Source organism: Octodon degus, unplaced genomic scaffold, assembly GCF_000260255.1.
Source record: "Octodon degus isolate 3935 unplaced genomic scaffold, OctDeg1.0 scaffold00006, whole genome shotgun sequence".
Taxonomy (NCBI): Eukaryota; Metazoa; Chordata; class Mammalia; order Rodentia; family Octodontidae; genus Octodon; species Octodon degus.
The window spans coordinates 16,968,049-16,973,647 of NW_004524582.1; positions in this window are offsets into that span (position 1 = coordinate 16,968,049).

The following is a 5,599-nucleotide window of genomic DNA, read 5'->3' on the forward strand; positions in this document are numbered from 1 at the left end:
ACTACATGAGTGTGTGGCGATGATGAAGATGGGACCTTCAAGGACTGGCCCACTTTGCTTCCAGTCCAAGCCCTCTGCAAAGCATGAAGTGGTCTGAGCAACAGATCTCATGGCTATCATCCTTTCCTCCACAACTTTTTGGGGATGAGAATACCTTGACAAGGGGCCTCTTGCTGAAAGTAGAGAGAACTGTGCTTCCTCCTCAGGACTTCCAGAAGTGGCTAGAGAAGGAAAGCTTCAGAAGACCGCAATGGGTAGGAAACTCCAAGACTTGTCCTCTGAACTCCCCAGATTTGAACCCACTTGGAAACACACGTCATTCTTGACTCTGGATCATTATTATGAATGCTTATTACAGCACACTGAAGTTAACACAGGAGGCAGTGGGGTTTGGGAGTGAATCTCATGTTCTACATTATCTGAGTCAGATCTGAATAACCACCAAATGGTAATTACCATTCTTGAATTTTTTTAAGCAGATGACTCCCATCTCTAGATATATATGAATTTTCTAGAAAGGCAAAAGAAGATAAAAACAAGACTGCATGTGTGTGCATGTGGGGGGTTGATATACAGGAATCCTGACATCTCAGTGCCTTCGTGCCTCCATCCCACCTCAGTATTATCTCAGTGGCCACAGTTTTCAAACTTCTGACCTGGCTACTTTTACCCCTACCTTCTCCTATGTTCTCCTATCAGACTCATGCTTGCTAGTCCTTCCTGCTTAACACATTGTTGAAATGCTGCACCTTGTAAAACACTGAACTAAAAGCTTTTTGGAATATAAATATTCCTTATATGTGGGAGCCATCTCCACAACATTTAATTTTTCAGAGGAAGAGATGATATTGTACATTAAAAGTAGCAAAGGATAGAGTGGTAGGAGTTCCTGGGAAGTTTCATGTTATTCTTAAACATCTTTTAATTCATATGACTACTGTTTGTGCAGAAGATTTCTAGGCTAAGACTGGGATTACTCAGCATGACTACATCTGTCTCTACGTCTGTCTCTAAATGTCTGCTTCTCTTCTTTAGATAATGTCATAGAATCATAAAATTTATATAATCATAAAATTTAAAAGTAAGATAGTTCAAATATAAAGCCCACTTAAGGGTATTACTCTGGTAACTGGCAGTGTTACTAGAACTTCAAGATTTTTTTTTTTTATTTTTCAACAAATAATACACTGCATATATTCTTCTTAGTGGTTAATTGCTGTACAAGATGCAGACTTGTGATCCTATTTACAAACACCATTAGAACAAATCATTCTATTCATTAACAGAATGTAACTATATATCTATCCCAACCACTTTGAATACATAGTTACAAAATGGACATTCATCTGTATACCCCATTTTTTCTAAGTTCTGTTATTGAATATTATAGGTGTGTAAACTCAGCAAAATATTCTAAAAGAGTCCAGTAGCCCATAATAGCATTGGGTCTTCTGTTTAACTGGCAATGTCAGAAATTATTGACCTGAGTCCCCCACAGCTCAACTTAACAGCATGGCTTTATTTCTTATAATTTCGTCTCCATACTTTTCTGCTGGATGGATAAGACCAAGGTAAAGCAGGACCTATGCAACAAGAGTTGTAGCTTTTTGGTCTGAGAAGGGCAGTGAAATGCCCTCAGGATTTGTCCTGAGATCCTGTACCTCAGATTGTAGAACCTTTATCAGTGCAGCCATGTGGATGAGCCAATGCTTGGCCAATGCTTGGCCAATGTGCTCTCTGTGAAAGCCTGAGAGAGTATCTTCTCCCCATGTGACTCTCCTTAGGCCCACTCTATGTCATCGATCACTTTCCTCTTTGGCCCCATAATCTTCTTGATCAGAAAATTTGGGACACTACCGAGGTACATGACGTTACAGTACAAGTTCTCATATGTCCTGAGTCTTAATTGACCTTAGAAGGCTAGGGCCAAAATGTTGGCTTTCCTTGTATCCCTCCTTAAGAATTTTAATTAGTAATCTCACAACAACTTATAAAGCAGCTGATACCCTCATTGTCACTTTAAGGATAAAAAAAAAGTCATCTTCAGAAATTTGCTGAATCTCAACTGAGGCAGGCTGGGACACAAGCTTTAGGTGTGTAATTTCTTACCTACTACACAATTCCATTTCTCACCATGGAAATGGTTTCTTTGATTAAATTTCCTTTATTAGCAAATATTTGGATTCCTATTCTTAGGAACATACAGTATGGAAAAGCATAATTCAATAGCTAGCAGTAGACTAGTCAGTGAAGAAAAAATTACCAAGGGGAATTTTGACTGTGGGAATGCGGGAGAGGGATTCTAGATACAGTGACCTAATAGAAATCCTGCTGGAGTCTGGTCAGATTGATCAGGTATCATGGAGGATGGTGGAGGATACAGAACCTAATTAGACATTGGGTGTATTTGGAGGGGTCCTTGCTAAACTGGCAAAGCAGAGTTTTCCACTAAACCTGGATTTCATAAGGAAAGAGAAATTTCAGTAATTTGACCAAAATTTGTCAAAGAATTGACTATGTTGAACAAGCGTTTTGAACACTGACTGCATGGTTGCCCTTGGTCAAGAAAAAAATATCCTTGGACCTCATAGAACTTGTGTTAAAGGACAGGAGAAAGGCAGATATAGTCTCAGTTCAAAGTCAACTGATACAATATGACAAGTGGTTACAGCAAGAATAACAAATACTGTATAAGATGGCCACTTGCTATTTCTGTGGTGATTTGTAAAGTGCTTTTAAACACAATATTCTTTCCATAGTCTCGGCAAGTGGCAATAAAGTAAGGAGAGCACAGACCAACATCTTTGTGAGAGGGAGAAAATTATTTGCCAAAGCTCATTCTATTTTGGAAAGCAAAGAGAATGATGTAGATGATGAACCAGAGAGAGGGCTTTGTTGTGGAGGAAAGTTTTGCTTCAGACAAAGAAAATTTGTCTTTAAGGGGAAATAGAAGAAGAGGGAAATGTGAAGCAGAGACGAAGGAGAGAAAGGGAAGAAGGGAAGCGGGAAGACAAGGAAGAAATTTTGACAGAAAGGAGTCAGAGAAATAAACATCCTTTTTTATACTGGGCCCAATTCTCTGAGGTCCAGTATGTGAAATATAATGTGCACAAATGGATTTAACCATTGATTCTAATCCATGTAATGTTCATCCTTATTTTTAATTATGTAAGTGTACATGTTCAAGAAACAAAATATGGACAATGTATAATGAGCCAAGATAGCCTGGTTGGGCTGGGGAGGTAGCTCAGCAGTCTAAGTGTCTGCATGGCAAGATCGATGACCCGAGTTCAATCACTGGCACCATGCGCTTTGCTGGCCCCACCCCCAGGCACACTGAGCTGGCCACTGAGACTATGCCCATAATCCCAGCTCTGGGGAGGCTGAAAACAGGAGGATAACTTAGCGTCTGAGCTGCATGGTGAGACCCTGTAGCAAATACATTTTTTAAAAAAATTAAAAAGTAAAGGAAGAAAGGAAGAGCCAAGAGAAGAGCTAGAACAGATACAAGCTGGATGGAACCCTGCAGAAACAGGAGGCATGCACGACAGGAAGCTTGCAGAGGCAGGGAAGCCAATAGCTCTTATACTCTGTCAGAACCAGCCTCCAAATTCGGTCATGTGTCTTGGCTGAGCACGCCAGGTCACTATTGATCATCATCCGTTCCAGCTCAGATTATGTCCTGCGTCCTTTCAGCCAACCTGCTCTGTCCTAATATCCTCCCTCAGGAAGAATAGCCATTATGTCCATCCTGATAGAAACCAATCAAAAACTGTCTTAGGTAAACAACTTGCTTATGGTAATAGAAGACCAACAGAAGAGAACCGAAATGCTCAACTTACTTCCTTAAGATGTTTATAACCTGGCTATAAGAATGTCTGGAGAGTTTAAAACAAAATCCATGGCACACTGTTGTAACTCAAAGCTGAGTGATCTCCAGGCTTATTTTCCAAGGCTGCAGGAAAAAAAAATGTTCTGTACATTGGACAAAAAGACAACAAAAGAGATTCTATTCAAGAGTGTTTCAATAGAGGTCAAGACTTTTATAATAGGGGAGAGAAAATCAACTTAAATGAGAATATAATGAGGGCACATAGAGGTTTGCAGGCCCAGGTCAGAGTTAGGACACAGGTCGGAAGTTATTAAAAGAGCTTTCTTAAGTACTAAGGTTGGAAGTAAGAGTAGACTATGGGACAGCAGATCAAGAGTAGGGGAAGAAGTGCTTGATTGGGTCTCAGAGTTGGAGGAGATTCTGTAAAAAAGGCTCAGTGGAATTCTCAGGGCTCTCAGGACATCAAGGACAAGGCCTAGATAAGAACATGGTCCACGGTTGCTGGAAGTTAGGTGAGTCAAGGAAGGAGCCCTTGTCATGGGCACGGCCGTGCAGTTGGTGGCCCCAGATCTTAATGTTGCCTGTGAGTGGCATTTGGTTCTCCCCATCTGGGGGTGCGGTTTCTCGCTTTTCTTTGCATTCCCTATTCTTGCAAGCTAAGCAGTTTGCAGCTGGGGGCCATCACCTCCTACAGCAGCTGTTCCATTCATCCTTGGTTTGGTTCCAGGCCAGGGAGTAGAGGAAGGAGAGTGGGAGTGTGAACAAGCTATGGCAGGGGTGGGGGTTGGGAGAGTGTCAGTTGGGAATATGCCCATGTGATTTTATTCCTCTAGAAAAATACATCTTCAGTTGAAAATTAAGAGAATTTACAGAATTGAATGCTGGCTCCAAACCCCTGGGGTATCGCCTTAATGAAAATACAGAATCTGTGAAGTGATTCTGCAGAAATTTGTCTCTGAATCAAGGGTTATCATGTTTGCATGCATATTTATATAAATTCATCACCTGGGAGAGAGTCCTGCTACTGTCCCTTAGGTCTAGCAATGTTAGCTGAGCGGATAATGGTAAAAATCTGTACCCTGGACTCATTTGGGGATCATTACTGTGACTTTAAAATTCAAGATATATCATTTTCCCAGAAAAGGCAGCCAGAGCATAGACACGGAGTCTTCGGGTGATTAATGATTAGAATTCCTCAAGGGTGAGCTGCATAAGAGCCAGACAAAATGGAATTAAAATGTTGTGTGCTTCTTAGCATTTCCTCAGATGCTCCCTGCAACTTTGTTATTTATTGTATCCTTTTAAAAGTAAGTTACACTTGCAGATATCAGGGAATTTTATGAAAAACTTGACTGAGGTTGGGTTTTTATGTCTTTATTTTCCAAATGATGATTACATTCAAGATTAATGGTCTCCTATTTCCATAACACTGTTTCAACAATAAAATGTAAATGCTAATACTTAAACCATAAAAACATTATCATAATGAATAATATAATGAAAACAATCCCCCAATGTGAAGATTAACACAACTTATGTTCATTACAGAATGCAATGGCCACTTGTGTATTGGTCTTCTCAGAATATAATTTCTTTTTTTGAAACTGATTAATAGGACAGTTTCAATAATTAATACATTGTACATTGTTATCTTCTTAGTGGTTATCCATAGTACAAGATGCAGACAGGATATCCTGTCCAAACACTATTAGTACAAATTTTAATTCTCATTGAATTAAACGAAAGTAGCTGTATATCTATCCTAAC